We start from the raw sequence: 17,783 nt of genomic DNA, 5'->3' as shown, positions 1-17,783 counted from the left end.
CTGGACTTAGGGAGGTGCAGATGAGCACGCTATCACTGCCCCTGTGCTCGAACCAGCAGCGTTCACCAGCTGAGTCTGGGTGCTACTGAAAGACACACTGTGCTGGTTTGTTCCTAACCAGCTCAGTGACCTGAGCTAGCCTTCACAACCCAGGTGACTTCAAAAGACCCTTGTATATATTCACCCTTTGAATATTCACACTGTCAGTTCCCATGCATGCCAGAGCATGGGTGCTACACAATCCCTGTGCATGTCCCTCACCCACTGTGGATGCTGAAAAAGCTCAAGTTCTGTTGGTAGGTTCATGATGCTGGATGGAGACACCACTGCTGAGGCAGCAGAGGGCACAGATGGCCCTGGGCCAGGGGCTGTGCACATGAAGGCAGCAATGGGTCCAGGACATGCTGCCCAGCGTGCTGAGCCTGTGGTGGGCAGCAAGGAGGGACCATATGGAAGGTGCTGCCAAACGAGGCCGTGGAAGCAAAGGCTGCAAATGAGTTTAGCAGACAGATATTTTGAGGAGGGGTAGCAGAGGGAGTGGAGGAGAGCAGAAGAAAGGGACGGCTCAACACCACAACCAAGAGGGGCCTGCCAGGGCCAAACAGGACTGGTGGACAGTGCTCCATTTCCCCTCACCACACACTTTTCCCCAGTGCCTTAACTTTAAGATCCCTCAAAGGAAAGAGGGGACCAAGGTGTCGTGGCCCCTTCTTTGTTTTTAATTACTTCCCATTTTAATCTTGATTTGCATGTCGATCTCTCAGAACTGGGCCAGGGACTCTACAAAGCCCTTGTCAGCAATTCCCCCAATAATAAACAGGAAAAGGCTTAAGGGGCAAATCACTTGCATGTTAATGAGACTGTTTGCTGGAGTCAAGAGAGAAAACAGCAAACAAACAAATGGACTGAATTCCAGCGGCAGCTGTTTGCTCCTTAATCTCGGCTTGTCAGAGCTGCCCTTTGATGGGACACAATCTACACAAACGATTGTGCTAAATCTTCTAATCTACGTCCTCATTATTACATCCCTTCTTACGCATGTAAATCAGGGACAAACTCATTTTAATATTTAGATAGATTATGGAAGGGAAGGGGAGGGGATTGGAGGGGAAGGGAGCTGCTGGTGGTGTCTGCTCCTGCCGGTTAGGAGGGGTGTTAATGAGGAGCACAGGGAGGGGAACTGTGTGCACAGAGCCGAGGGCAGCAGCAGGAGGAGGAGCACCTGTTGTCAAGGCAAAATGGGGAGTATAAAGGGGCAAAGACTCTGACACTGGCATTCTGGAGAAGAAATGGGCCTGGGGCAGCATTGGCAAGGTAATGTGACAAGGCACTGAGGAGGACCTCACCCTGGCATTCCCCAAGTCCTCTACACATGCACTCAGCCCCTGCCTTTGCTGGAGGAAGGTTTGGTGGTGTACATGGGGATTTGGTGGTAGCACAGTGAGAGGTGACAGGGCCCCACTTTGGGGGCACACCAGGGCTGTAGCATTGTCCCTGGGTATCCACCTTGCAGTGCAGGGGCTCCTTGCAGCACAGTACTGTTGTCTCCCACCCCTCCTCAATCTGCCCTCACTGTTAGTGAGCTGAGGATCAGATCAACCACCAGGCTGGAGAAGCAGGCTAACCCCTCACTGCAGAATTCAAGGATGCAACCTCACTGCCTCCACATAACTGTCATTAGAGTTGCACTTGTGATTTTTAATAATGTTCAAAATAATTGCTGTTACAACAAATACCACTGTGGGGAAAAGGGCTCTCCTTCATTTCCATGCCTCTGGTACATGCCTAGTCCAATTGTCAACCTACAACCTGCCTCTTAATCTTCTTCAACTGCAGCAAACTCATGATACACCAGCCTTATTTCTCTGAGCCCCTCATCCTCCTTTGCTCCAGAAGGGGCTGTCATATGATAAAACAGGAAAAAAAGATTAACCTGGTTAGTTCATAAATTTGCCATTGACCTCACACCTGTGAAGGAAGGGTACAGAAGACAAGCAATAGCTTGGTGCACAAAAGGTGAGTACAGAGGAACAGCAGAGGCAAACAGGAATATAATCAAAAAGTCCAAGCATAAAATAAGTTTGTAAGTAGCAGGATAATCAAAGGGAACAAGAAATCATTCTGTAAATTCATTAGTAGCAAGAGGAAGACTAAGCAAAATATTGGATCTTTGCTCAACAGGGAGTGAATTATTGACAGAAGATAATATTAGAGAAACTAATAACAGTGATAAAGAAGTAAAATCTTGGCATAGAATAAGAAAAGTGTATGGGAGAGGTAATGTTATTGAGTTAGATGCATTCAGATTTATTTTGGATAACGAGCTTCATTGAAGGTGCTTAGAAATTGGGCTACAGCAGTCTCAGAGTCAGTGGTGGCTGTCTTCCAGAACCTGTAGAGATGTGGTGGAGTTCAGGAAAATGACAGGCATTGCTCTTACGGAAGTGAGGGAAAGGGTGATGGGTAATTATAGACCAATCAGCTTAATTCCCTTTCCCATTAAAATTCTGGAATAAATGACCTATTTATCTCTAAATATCAAAGGCTAAAATGAGACAATCAATTGTTTTCAGTGTGAATTTGGCAAGGATCAGTCCCTTTCAGTCAATCCAATTTCTTGCTGTAGCAAGGAAACAGGTCTTGCAGATAAAGAAGGAACAGAAGAGGTTGAGTGTCTTTACTTCCATAAGCTGTTTAGGCTCCATTTCAAAAGCTATCCTTATGACTAAACTAGGGAAATATAAATTAGCAAAAACTAACATTAGATAAATGAAAAATTAGTTGAAAAACTGTGCTCAGCGAGTAGTCCTCAGTGGTTTACTGTCAAAATAAAGGATGTATTGAGAATAGTTCCATGAGGGTCTGTTCTGGGCCTGGTTCTGCTCACTGGATGAATCAACAACATGGATGACAAAAGAGGGAATGGGCACATCAGGAAGACACAGACCTGGAAGGCACTTTAAGTACACTGAAGGACAGACTTAGCATTCAAAATCATCTTGGCAATTTTGGAAAGTAGTTGGAAAACTGTAGATGCAAATCAGTAAGAAACCATGCAAAGAATGAAATGCAGAAACAGGGGTTGGAAAACAACTTTTTATGCAGCAATTCTTCCAAAAAAGCAGTAGGAGTTAGAAGGTATTTCAAGCACTGTCAAAAATAGTACAGTGTTGCAAATAAATCAAACCTCCTACTGTGAAGAATGGATAAGACTACAACTGTCAAGACCTCTGGAAATTACCTTTCCTTGTATTCAGCATTGGTGAGACTTTAGTTGTGTATTGAGCCCAGTTTTGGAAATGCTTTTCTAAGTGGGCTTAGTGGACAGTGCCTAATGGAGGGCAATGAGAATGATCCCAGGTCTGACACATCCTGCATGGAGAACCTGTAAGAAGTGATGCTGTGTAACTTGAAGAGGGAAGACAGAGAGAGGATAAAAGAAAATCTCCAGGCATGAAACCGGTATAGGAAGAAGGAAAAAAGCTGCCCTCTGTGCCACAGGAAATTGTAGCAGGAAAGGTCTATGTTAGACATTAGGAGCAAAATTAAGAAAAATGAGCAGGAGGAGTGAAACAGACTGCAAGGGCAACACTGGCTTGTCCCTCTGTCAAAAATGAGATGCGTATAACTGGTCATGGTACAGGGCAGAAGGGACAAAGAGACAGCTTTTCTGGGTTCCCACTAGTCCTAGTTTTCTAGCAATCCATCTCCTCATTTGACATCCACCATCTAACCTTCAGCGGTGTTTGAGACGCAAGTACACAGAGAGTGATGAGGCATAAGGAAGTGACACTGGTTCACTGAACACAACACTGCTCTCCTCGCCCACACCTCACTGTGTTCTTACTGACCAGGAATGACGACAGGATGGAAACCTGAAAAATTATAGAAGCCCAAGAGCTGACTGAACTCTGGAGATGGACAAAGTACTGGCCCTTACCATCTTCTGGGGTCTGGCTAAAGGAAAAGGACAGGGTTGTGGCACCCAGATCACTTCCGTGTGAGCCCATGATTGACTGACTGAGCATTGTGAGAGTTAAAAGAGTGGTGTGAGCATCTGCTTCCCTATCACCACCGGATAACCATTGTAACTGCTGGTATTGCTCCTCCCTGCTAGGAAAACTACATCAAGTGATGCCTTGAAGACTTAAAATAAACTGTCTATATACCTTAATAGAAATACCTATTTCTGCACCATTTCCTTGGGGAAATCTAGGGAGGTTGTAAATGTATGAGGTTGGCATCAGTATCCACCACAAGTAATGGAATTTCAAGTAAAGGCTGGAAAATTTTCCTTTACCCTTTCTCTCTATTCCCAGCCATTTTCAGTCTGTATGATTATCATTCATCACCTTGTTTCCTTGACCCTGTGTATTCTTAATAGCAGAATAGAAATATAGGACCATTTAGATTGGAAAAGACCTTTAATATCGTTGAGTCCAACCATTTACACAGCACTAAACTATGCCCCTAAAACCCACATCTACGTGTCTTATAAATACCTCCAGGGGTATTCTCAACCACTTCCCTGGGCAGCCTGCTCCAGTGCTTGACAACCCTTTCTATGAAGAAATTTTTCAAATATCCAATCTAAACCTCCCCTGGCACAACTTGGGACCATTTCCCCTTGTCCTATTCCTTGTTACTTGAGAGATGAGACTGAACATCACCTGGCTACAACCTCCTTTCAGGTAGTTGTAGAGGAATAAGTTCTCTCCTGAGCCCTTTTGCCCCAAACTAAACAACACCATTTCTCTCAGGTGCTCCTCACAGGACTTGTGCTCCAGACCCTTCACCAGCTCTGTTGCCCTTCTCTGGACAGGCTCCAGCACCTCAATATCTTTCTTGTAGTTTGGGGCCCAGAACTCAATACTAGATCCAAAGTGTGGCCTCACCAGTGCCAAGAACAGGGAACAATCACTGCCTTGGTCCTGCTGGACACACTATTCCTGATACAAACCAGGATGCTGGTATCATACACTTATATCACACCTGATGCTCCACATACCCTTGTCTGTCTGAAGACCACAAACCTTTTCATTTGAGATCAGGGACAGACCATGAGAGGATAATGGTCCCTTGGCCAGATGGGCCTTGGACTTATATCCACTATATCTGGGATTAAAGGTGGACACGTTCTCAGGATCCATCTTGGAGTCAATATGAGCAGCTCACCGTTGTGTTCTAGACATCGTGCTGATTCTCATGTTGCATTGTCTGCCAGGTCAGGATATTAGCTCTGGTCTTCAAAGCTCTCTCAGAGTCAATTATGTCTGAGTCTGCATTTTCATCACAGCCCACCTGCTCCTTTGAGAAAATGCAGTGGCCTAAGTCCATGATGAAGTGAGGGAAACTGAAGATTAAATGGAGATAAATGTCAATGAGGTTTCGCTACTGAATAAGTTTGCAAAGGAAATATGCTACCCTAGACTGGATGAGTTTAGGACACACAGCAGTGCTCCTTTTCTTATGAAGCTTTTCCACCATAACAGAAAAGAGGACTTAATATTATAAAATATTATTAAAACAAACAAGCAAATGCAATAGTTCCTTCTTAAGAGACTATATCACCAATTACCAAACTAAATTACCAAATTTAATAGTCATAAGGAAAACTGGTTTGAAGCCCCCAGTATGCTTAAGGGAAGACTGGATCAGAAAAGACACAGAGCATGCAGAAGATTGCAGGAAAACGTGTCAAAGAGATTGAGATGGGACATGGTACATTATGTAGCAGTTTCCTGCCTTCACTAGGATTTATATGAGCCAAGCAGGCAGGATACAAGGAGTCAGCAGCTTTGCACAGCTCCTGTGTCTGTCAGTGGTGGCTACCACCAGTAAGAGGGCGAATGTGTGAGTGAAAATATCTAATCTATTAAATATTCCCCATGACAGGGCTCTCACAGTCCTACCAGTTACTCTGGGGAAATGTCTACACTTTAACATCATCCATTCCCTCTCAATGCTCACCTTTATCCTGTGCATAGGTGACCTCTGATCTGCCTTTCACTTAGTGACTAGTACTCCTCTTCCTGGTGCTAGCCCAAATCTTAGGCTTCCTCATCAGATTCTGTACCTTTCTGGTAGCTGAGGGATTCCTACTCTTCTCTCTTCAGTTATCACTTAAGTCAGACACATCTCTGCATGGCTCAGAGACCAAAACCACAAGTTCCCAGGCCTTTTCTTTCCTCTTTTCTATGCTCTGTTCCATTTATCAGTATTTCCTTAAAAAACAAAATTGCAAAATTGCAGAGGAAATTTGAGTTTTAACATTGGAGAAATATGACATTAATAGGCTGCTCCACAATGTCATGTTTCTGAATGTGAAGCTGTCTCAGTCATTTTTAGAGCTTTGTCATATTGCAAATGTACACTGTGATCATACCAAACTATTATGCCCAGCTGTTCTCACTGTTCTACTGCCTGTCTCTGAGGCACATTTTTTGGCTCTGGAATTTTTTCCTTTTAACAGTTTGCTGAGTTGACTCCCACGTATGTTCTCCATGCTGCAGCACTCTGGTTTTCTTCTGCTCATGGGCATAAGTTCTCCCAACTCAGTATGCTGCAAATGGCATTAATACACACCTCAGTCACCTTTCTTCATGGGTTATGAAGACTTGAAGGGCAGATTTAAACACTTCTTGCTGAGAACTTTTGTCCCAACCTTATGGTTGCAGTCAGTCATATGACTGCATTCTCATTATCACTGATAACTCCTAAATTAAAAATTCTCAATAATTCTTCCAGTGGCAATTTCACAAGAACTGACCTGAAAAGGGAATTTTTTAATCAGGGTGGCATTTGTAAGGAGCAAGAAATAGCCTCCAGGATTCCAGGCCTGCATGAGGTACTAGGCTTGGCACCTAGCTCGCGTTCTGAGTTGGAGCAGTTCCTTCACTGCTGCCTCCACTCTACGGTGAAGTCAGTGCAGCTCTCGGGTATCACACATACACATGTAAATCACGAAGAGATCTGGGTTAGAAACAGCCTCTCCCTGGGAAGCAAAAGGCACTTCCAGGTGCTGATTTGGCCACTGCTTTCAGCCTTTGGAGAAATGATGTTCAATACAGGTTGGTCCCTCAGGTAAAGTGAGACAGGTCAGGCTTGATGGCCTCTTGCATGTGTGTTAATATCCAACACACAATACCCAAATATTCCTAGCATCCTCCCTCACACCTGAGTCCTCCCAGGGAGCAAGGGCAGCTTTTGGAGAGTCCTCATTAGGTCACCGGCCATGGGAGCTGAAGTCTCCCCTCCCCCACCTTTGTACACAACTGTTCCTCATTTACATAAATTATCTCTATTCAATTATCTGTCCAGATGTCCGAATTGTGCCACCAATGATCTGTGAATGAATTAAAAATGGAATATAATTTAATAATAACTGATTAGAAGGAGATTAGTTGTTATATAAAAAGCAAAAACCAAGAGATAGCTAGTTGCCCTTAATCCGAGCCAATCCACAGTAATTATAGAAATACAGTCTCGCTTGCTCTCCTTCCCATTTCTCTTCTTCTCCCCCCACATTTTCTCTCTTTCTCCTTTTCCCTTTTCCCTCTGTCCTTTCTTTCCTCTCTCTCTCCCCCCTCTTTCTTTTTTGTTTCTTGGTCTCCAACCCTCCTGTGCCTCCTCTCCACTTTCTCCTCCTGATTATAACTACCTACGTCAACAGAGTCAAAGCCCCTCTGGCTGCTGATACACTCGTGTAGCTGGGGATGTTCTGGCAGATCCAACCAGCAATAGCTTTCAGCTGCATTAACATCCTGTCTTTCAAGCCATGTTAATGATGGTGTCTTTATACTCTCACTTTTCTGTTAAACATTTCTGGAATCACTGCTTTTTCCCTAGGTTCATAAGGCAGGCTCTTTAAAGGTTTCCCTCTTCTTGTCTTTTGGACTCATGCAGAGCAATTTCTACTCTGTCCTAGATGTTTTAAAATCATAAGCAGCACAGAGGCTCTGCTCCTCCTCTTGCACCAGGAAGAACCAGCAGCAAGTCCCTGAGCCCCTGTGGTGTCTCTCCTGAAAAAGAGCACCCAGACTTCTGCAGAAAACTTGCCATGGGTTTTTTTTTCAGTGCTATTTTCTCCTCTCCCAAGCATAAAGCCAAAATACCCCAAAGCCAGGCTGAGATGGTGCCACACTTAGTATTGGAGGCAGAAAAATTTGGAGAGAAAAATACAGCACCTTGTTATCTGACCATGGGGATCCCCCACCCTGTCTAACAGAGCTCCTTCCCTCTCTCCTAGCTGCCACCCTCCTATGTCAGCTAGGACTTCTGATGCAAACCACCACTCACTGATTGGCAATGGCATGAAGCTGAATAACTAATAACTATTATTATTTTATTTCTATTCCTCTTGTAAATTAGAACAAGAAAAAAAATTGCTGATGTTAGTGGACAATTTATTTCAGGTAATTTCATAACATGATTTGGAAACTATCAGCCAGTAACAGCAAAAGTCAAATTTCCCCACTAGTTCAACATGGGCCTTGTCAAAAATGGACAGTGATGATTAGGGATACTGCTTACAGATACACTCTTACAAGAAGAATGAAGCTGAAAACAGATATACTCACTGTCATAGACTCACCTCCCTGTACTCAGATACCAGATATTTAAAACCTCCAATGTCTTGGCTTGCTAGGTCAATGCAGTCTTTCTGAATTAAAAGCTCTGCTCTCCCTTTATACATCACCCTTAAGAGTAATGCTCATAGCAGCACTTTTTGCCTCTTCTAAGCACTAAGCCATCTGCACTTGGTTGGCTCTACCAAGGTAGAGCAGAAATCAGAGAGACTGAAGGTCTAAGGCCCAGAGAGCAAACCTACATGATGTAATACTACACAGACCATTTCATTTTGATGAGCTTACTGAATACACTGTGATGGTAGTTGGTAGTTATTTTACCCTTTAATGTACCTTTTATTTCTTTAAAATAGAAGGGTATTTGTAGACATAAAGAATGTAGTTAAAACTACAGCTTTGCCAAGAACCAGCAAATGTTTCCCAAAATAAAATTTGAGAATGTTAGCATCAAAACCCCCCAACAATTTCAAAAGCAGTAGAAATTAATTACTACAAAATGTGTAAAGTTTTGAATAGCAGTCATTTCAACCCCTTTCATTTGCACAAATGAAAATGTGAAGATTTACTTTATCATTCCAGTAATATGCAGTTTGGGTAAATTCTCTTGGTTTTTTCTGTGGAAACACCACCCTAACCTTCAAAAATATTTATGAAGGTTTATTCTGGTAAGTTAGTTTGCGTAAGTGCTGGAAGCACACAGTATTTATTCCTTGTTTAGTTTGGTAACTGCAGGATGGATCACCAGTTCCAAAGGAAGATGATCAAGAGCTAGTTAAGGTAACATCTCATTTATAGGTCACTGCAACTAAAATTCTTCATTAACTGTAATTTCTGTGTTGTTGCAAAATGTTACAATGCTGCCTTGCATCTCAGTATATATTTGTGCTGTTCACAAAGACCTCTAACAATCAAGAGAGTACAAGGAAATTTCAGCTTTTATTAAAAAGCACTGCTGGTGCAAAAGGTTTGACAACACCAACTGGAGCCATTTTAATGCAGAAAAAATTAAAATAAGTTTAATACATTATTTAAAGCCTTCTACAATTTTCAACCTAATATATTTATTTTTTATGGACTAAATTAAAAAACTTTGGACTCTTGGGCTTTTGCAGTGAGCATTTTTATATTTTGATAATTAAAATGTTATTGCTCTGTGGCTAGAAGACGTGTTCAGCAGACTTTGAAGGATATTATTTACATATGATTTGGCTTTGATAGTCTTATTTTTTTGAGTAACATTTTACTCACAAGTAGTTCAATTGGCTTCTATGAGTATTATTCAATATGATAATGTGAGGAGAGGTAGAAAATCGGTCTCCTAGGTTAATGCAAGACAAGCCATAGTTACTGAAGGTAGATTAATGATTTCCGGTTTGAAAAAAGTGTTTTGTTCTGTTTTATGCATCCATCTGTAAAGCCCGCAGGAAAACATTTTGCACTTTGGAATTTTTGTTGCAGAGATTCAAAGTTAAAGGGATTACTGAAATGTTTCTTTATTGTTAAGTTTCCCTAGTTTAGATTTATGTTAGAGGATGTGTCAACTGGATCAAACCCTTAACACAGGTTACCTTTTTATTCTCCCTCTTTTTGCATTGCTTCAATCAGGATTTTGGCATTGGTTTTCTAGTGTTTGTTATCCTCTAGAGCAGCCTTAGTTTGAAGTTGGTTTTCTTGATGACTGTTTTGGAGATCTTCAGGAAAAGGATGTGCATTTACAACAAATCTAAGAACAAATTGCAATATTTAGTTTCATTTTTTAGTCCATGTTTAGGTAGGAGTCTGGAAACAGGAGCAGAGGGACCAGAAGCACTGCAGTCCAGTTCTCCTCATAACTTCATCAGATGACAGTGGGGTTTAGCACACCAAAGCCCAGTGACTTCTGCAGACCTCGTGTGCAGGATCTTCTCAAGGTGATGCTCCTGCACGTCACACGAGGGAGGAGCAGTGACATCACCCTGTGCCATTGGCTTTGCCCAGACTCATCCCTGGGCAGCAAGTACTGCTTTCTTTCCAGGGCCTGCAAACACCTTAGTTCAGTTCTGAGTGCTTCCTTATCTCTTTAACCTATTCCCATCTAACAAACATGCATGGCTCATTTCCATGGGCTCCACCTCTGCCAGGCAAACCAAACCCCTGGCAAGTGGCTGAAAGCCAGCTTTGCCTGTGCTGTACCACACAAAAGCAGCAGCAATGATAGAGGCTTCTTTCATCCCAGACTGTCAAAATGCTCTTTAAAGTCATCTAAGTTCAACTGTAAAGTGTGTGTGGAGTGAGAGTGTGGCATTTTCAGGAATCCACACTGATCTGAAGGTGGGCTGCTCAGCTCCACACAAAGATGAAGAGAGAGATGTGTTGCTGAACAGAGGGTATTTTGCAACAGAACAGGACAAGTCTTCAAAACAAAATGGGATGCACATCAGAACATATGCAGGAATGCAAGATGAGAAAGAGGCCCAGGAGTGTTCATAAACAATGGACCTATGTCAAGCAACTCCAAGTTGGGATACACATGAGATATCCCAGCTGCTAATACAGACTCCAAGGAAGCAAAGGGCACCCTGGGCCTCCTCTGTCCTTTGGTTCACCAAGGAAGAAGCAAAAGGATGATGGGACTCCCGTGGTTAAAATCAAAGTGGTGTAAGTGACACCTGCTGGCAGATGACTGGGCAGCCAGAGCACAGCCCTCCTCCTTGCTGTGGGAGCAAGGGTGGCATGGGGTCACTGTGGGTCACACTGAGCCTCCACACAGCCCCAGCTTCACAGAGTCATAGAATACCCCAAGCTGGAAGGGACAAGGATCACCGCAGTCCAACTCCTGCCTTGGGAATGTCACCTGTTTAGATCCAGTTAGGGTTGCTCAGATAGGAACTTTTTGACTCCATTCCTTCACCCTGATTCCCCTATACTGCACTCAGTATAGGGGAATATACTCAGTAGAGGCTCCATGGATTTTGTTTTAGACATTTCATGGCCCTATCTGCTCTGCAGGTTATTAATTCATTGGGACACACTGGGAGGCACTAAATACAGTTGATGCTGAAGACTTGGTGCCTCCACTGTAGATGTTTGCAGGGATTTCTTTGGCTTAGCTCTTCTCTGGAGTGAGAACCCATTAGCAGCTGGAGGGTGTTGGAAGTGGAGACTCAAACTACATCATCTTCCAACCCTGTTTCATCTGCAAGGACACCAGGCTGAGCCTCCTGCGACTCCTGTGCAACACAGAGAGCAGCAACTCTGGAGACCAGAACATTTGCTCCTGGAGAACACTCTGGATCCAAAACCCATATTGAATGTGGACAGACCCATTAGTCACCAAGTGTGACCTGAGCCAAGACTGCAAGGTTTGTCTGTGCTGGAGCATATATTTTAGAAGGTCTAAGTGGGAAAGACCATTCCTCAGGTAAACAGTTTTAATGCTGGAATGTTAGACATGGCTGTAAATCAGGTTCCCTCATACTGTGGAAAATTCTAGCATTTTAAAGTATTTCTCTCCATGGAGAATTAATGTTGTAATTTTAAAGTGCTGTTTTTGCAACTGATTTTTTTTTCTAACTAGACTTACTGGTCATCAGCAACAACCGACAGCAAACAATGCCTGCAGTATACAGACACAGTGATTGACAATGGAGATAGTGATTCCTATTTTATATTTTAAAATCATTTAGGTCATTCAAAACTTCATGGCACATGAAATAATTCCATTTTGGCAGCATGAAGATTTACTGCTCTGTTATAACAAAAGGATTTTACATTAATTTAGTATTTACCCAGTACTATGCAGCAAATGTACTTAACAGTTTGAAAACTAAAATGAAAATAGATTTAAATTATTTTTCATTCTATAATGTGATAGTAGTAGAATAATATAAAATGAAAATGCATAAATTAACATCAGAAAATACATTTCAGAACAATTTTGTAAAACAAGCTGTTTCAAAATTATATTGCTCTAGGGATTTCTGTAAGCAACTACATATTTTTCTGTCAAAAGCCCAAACACTTCCATCCAAAGAAGTTCTTTTTCAATGAGAAGCTGTTTCAAAAATGACTTGCCTACTCTACTAATTATCCTCACTGTGAAAAATGCAGGCTTTATATTAGTACTTATATTTAATTAAATTAATTATTAATTAGTTAGCTTGACCTTCTAGTACTAAATCCTGTTATGCCTTTGCTAATAAATTAAATAACCTTTCCTCCTCTGAAAGCATCTCTCCTAACTCATGGGTTGTTCATGAAGTTCTCATCTGAATAATTTCCAGTTCTTTGGTGTTTTTTATTGAAAATGTAGACACCAGAAGTGGACACAGTATGAGCCTGTCATGATCCTGAGATGCCAAGACCACCCTCATCCTGCTAGGTAGCATTTTCTGGCTGATAGATCCAGAAATGGCATAGCTCTGATAGAGCAGATTACACCAAAAATCCATGCTTAGTTTTTATTATCTGTCACATCTCCTCCATCCTCCTCAGAGCCACTGCTTCTCATGACAGCAGCCTGTGACCTTCATTTTCTGTTCTGAGATATATAGTCTTGCATTTGGCTATATTAAAATCACATATTGTTCAAATGAGCAGAGCCTGCCAAGTGATCCAGATTGCTCAGTATAACTGACCTACTCCCATCATTATTTATCACTCCACCAATTTTTATGTCCAGTAGAAATCATTACCAGCATTGATTTCATATTTTCTTCTGAGTCACCACAAAGATACTGCACAGTATGGACCAGGAACGGATTTCTAGACAACACACCTTCAAAATTTCTCTGGCAGTGGATGATTCCGCAGTGAATCTGTCAGAACCACTAATTAGTCAGCTTTTAATTCATTTAACACGTGTAATTCCGATTCCACCTCAAGCTAATTTTTTACCAGGAAAGTGACGGGGTGCCAGGCGAAGCGCTGGCCGGGCACCCAAACGGGCTGTGACAGCGGCCGCCTCCGCACCGCTCCGCTTTCCCTCTCCCGCAAACCCAGTCACTCCGCCAAACGGCGCTCCCCATGGAGCGTCCATCCTCCGGGACCACTGGGCTCGTGGGTTTGGGCACGGCGTTCCCCGGGCCGGGCCGGGCTGTGCGGGGCGGCCCCGGGGGTCCCCGGCCTGGGAACCCTCCGCGGCCGGCGGCGGAGCCGCGCCTGTAATTAGCGGCATTAGCGGGAGGAAAGTTGCCTGCTCTGATCTCCCGTCCCGAGGCCACAAGGTCCCCGGGCGTCTCCATCCCTCCCCAGCCCTTCCCTTTCCTTTCCTCACTGCTCTATTGCAGGCCGGGGCGGCCAGCCCCTTCTCCCCTTCCCTCCCCGGCAGCCGAGGGAGGCTCCCGCTCGTATTTACCAGCAAATGATTAATTGTTGCTCGGCGCTGGGCGCTAATGCTGCTAATCCGGGCGGCTGCGTGTTCGGCCGCTCGCCCGGTGCCAGGCCCCGCGGGCGGAGGGGGCCGGCTGCGCCCCCGCCTGTAATTACTGCCCAGACAAATCTCTGCGAACGGGAGAGCGGGGAAATCTCTGCCCATATTGCAAGGGGCTCCGGCCCCCACCCGCGGAATAATTTTGAGACTCAAATCCCAGCAAAGACCTGCTACAAATTGCTGCAAATTAAGCTGATTTTGCCCCGAATGAGGGATTTTCTGCTGCAGATCAGCCCTTCCCGGAGCTGATGAGGTGGGGATTAGAGAAGGGACTGAAATCAAAGGGACAGGATGGTGCGGGGGGGGCGGGGGGGGGAGCCTGAGAGGGGAGCCCAGCAGTGAAAGTCCTGGAGCATTAACACTTATTGATTTCTACTTTGCTGACATTTTATTCTATTACCAACTTTACGATTAGCCTAAACTAGGATCCGTGCGACAGCCAAGGCAGGGTGCACAGCCCCGAGGGCTGAGGGGCGCTCACTTCTTGGGTTTGCACCCCACCAGCTCTGCAAGCATCTGCTCTGAGCAAATGCCACCTTCTAGGGGCTGCCTGGCTCCTGGCACCAGAACGGTCGTGAGGTGAACTGAGTTTGCGACCTTGGGCAGGCTGCACTCTCTTTTTTGCACCAAGAGGATGCTGGTGATTTTGAGAGAGGGAGCCTTCTCCAAACTCTATGTCCTTATCAACCCCCAAATCTTTTGTATTACATGTGATGGAGCTATTGGCTAGCCCCCTTTTCAACATCCGTCTGTCCATCTCTCCATCCCTTCTTTCCCTCTCCCTTGCCTCTGGATCCTCATTTCCATCTGTTTAAACAGCAACAGCAATGTATGTTGCAGGTATTTCAAATTGCACCGTTAAAGATTTTATGTTGTGGATGTTAAAATTAAAAAGATATATGTGCAAATAGTCACTATGAATTTAATCAACTTGATTTAATACTAATAGGAAACAGCAAATGGAATTTATGACTCAAAAATAAGTGAATTTTTAAAATAAATACAAGTACTTTGTGAAAAACAGAAAAAAAATCCCAATCTGAAGAGTTTATTAGAGTCTAATCCCCCAACAACAACTGAAACCGGGGCTGCCCACCCAATAATCCTGGCTGCCATTAAAATATTAAAGATAAATCTAATCGTCTCTTTATCCAAAATAAGCGACTTTTATGTGGAGAGAAAATGTCTAACCCTTTGGGAAGAGAATTACTCCTAATGCATCAAATGGAATTCAGTCAGGATGGCAAAACTAGGTTTAAGAGCAAATGAGATGGTAATAGAGATAAAGGCCAGTATAACAAATTAAAAATACTCATTTACACGAATTAAAATCACTCCTAAAAGGGTTCTAAGTAAGGAGGCCACTGGATGGTCTTGGCCCTTCTTGGGTTTATGCAGCCTCTCAGGACATGGGGGAAGGCAGAGTGTGGTGCTGAGTCTTTGTGGGGAAGTTCTGTTCCTGACCCCATCTCTCTGAGGCAGCTTTTACCCATGTCCTGCAATGGCTCCAAACCCATGCGTAGAAGTTACACCGGTCCACAGCTTTCAAATAATTACTTCTGGCCCCAGCATTCCTTCCTCAGCTGATGTCATATGCCCAGGGTGTCTCTGTGGATTCCCCTGTGCTCCAGGGTTTGTAACACATTGTGGCAGCTCCCAGTGGCACCAAGTTCATGCTTCACAGGACAGGGTGCCCAGCCTGGCACCTGGGTGATGTCTGTCCATGGGAACACTCTGTTGAGGATGAGTCCCCAGGGAGCTCACCCAGCTGGGGCAAAATCACCTCTGAGACCTGGAAAATGAGCTTGCTACATGCCAGGAGGAGCTGCACCTGAGTGGTGTTTGAGCACAGAACTCCACACAGAGGTCTGGGAGCTGTGAGTTTCCTCCCCTTTCCTGCTACCTGAGAAACTTAAAAGGAGTGGGGCAAGGCAGAGAAGAAACCTGTCAGCACTGCTGCTTTCCCAAGCCCTGTACCTGGACAGACCCAGCATCCCAGCCACAGTGCCCCTTCCCACAGCTTCACACCCTGCTCATGGGAAACAGCTTCAAGGCACAACCTGTGCTCTAGACCTGCAGGAGGGTAAGGCCCTCATGGCAAGGGCATGGATGTGGGCAAGGGCAGCACCTCAGCTGCTGATGGGTGCTGGGGTGGGGGCTGCTGCAGCATCCCGCCTCCTCACACATCCCCATGAGCACTGATGCGGGGAAGAAGGTTGTAGCTGGTTCCACTACCTTGTTAAACCACTTTGAAATTGTCTGTGTGCTGCACTTTTGGAAACCCAAACCAATCTGTGAGTGCACTGGAGGAAAAATCCCACTGGAAATCCAGAATACAGCACAGGGAACACTCACAGGCAAGGTGCCATTTGCAATGGGTTATAGGCAACCATGTTTGCCAAAACCAAGAAGACACTGTATTCCCTCACAACCAACTTCATGAAAGACATCTGGTAAATCGATAGAACACACCTTTACCTGCTCGAATGTCTTCTTCCATGCATGAAATACAAACACGTTTCCAAAAAGAGAAAGTGAAACCACAAAATTGGAAATGTCCTCACTAGAATATGTGGCATGAGTATGTGCAGTTCTTTACAGCATCAGAGCTTCAGGCTGCTTAGATTCCCTAGCATCATTTTAGGTTCACTTCACAGTTTTAAGATTTTTGATGCAATTTTATAGGCAGATTTTTTTTGTTGTTTTTGTTTGTTTGTTTGTTTTATTTGTTTAGTTAATGATTAGGATCTGGAAAGCAAGATTGCTTCCTTTGGGGAAAAGCCACTTGTCTTCCCAAATTTGACTGTTAGACTTCACCTTTAGCAGAAGACTTCTGTCTTCTGAATGGCTGCGGAATCAATGATGTTCTTGGCATCTTGGCTTCTTATTTGTACAGACAGCAATTTCAGCTCACAAGGACCTTGGCAGGCCCTCTAGGCCTTCCCCCAGCTGTAAGTAGGATCTACCAAACACAAACCAATCATGTGAGATGTATGTAACCTGTCCTTAAACCTAACCGGTGAAGTTTCTCCAAGGTAGACATCCTATCCTAATGCCTGCTCTAAAGAGGATCAGCATCTTGTGCTAACACTTTCCTAACTTGCTACAGCCAAAGCCATCTGCCATAATGCTTCTGATCTATCCACTATGCTCAGTAGATACAGTGGACAATTTTGGAAGACCACCATTGCTACATTTTTAAAAATGTATTGGAAGATTTGTTGACATCTCTCTTCACTCATCTTCCCTGTAGACCAAAGAAATATATGCTTTCTAGATATCTCATTATATTTCTGCTGTCTCTCATCAATCAGCCCAGATCCATCCTGAAGCTCAGGATGCAGAACAGGTGGAGCAGAGTGCAACCCACACCATGGACTGGCTAGAAAGCTGCTTTAGATACTTTATCTTGTATATGTCCCCAGGACAGTTACTCACCTATGGGCAGAAGCTGAATCTAGTAATATTTTCCTATATATTGCTTTTCCTTAGGCTCCATACCTTGTAAGAAAACTAGATCTCCCTGGGATTTCCCCCTAACACAAACACATACTTTTCTTTAAACAAGGAAGTGTATTTTATTATCTGATGATGGAAAGGATGTTACATTGATTCCAAAATTTCCTCTTTCTCACAAACCAAGGCAAGGGAACATCTAATATAGTTAAATAGTTAAATATAGTTAAATGAAAATGCATCAGACAAACCCCTTTGATACAATGTGTAATTTACCTGAAGTACTCATGTGCCAAAGCATTATTTAGAAGTGAGACAAGACATCCTCA

This window comes from Zosterops lateralis (genome assembly GCF_965231275.1).
Source record: "Zosterops lateralis genome assembly, chromosome: 6".
Lineage (NCBI taxonomy): Eukaryota > Metazoa > Chordata > Aves > Passeriformes > Zosteropidae > Zosterops > Zosterops lateralis.
This window is presented reverse-complemented; position numbering follows the sequence as displayed.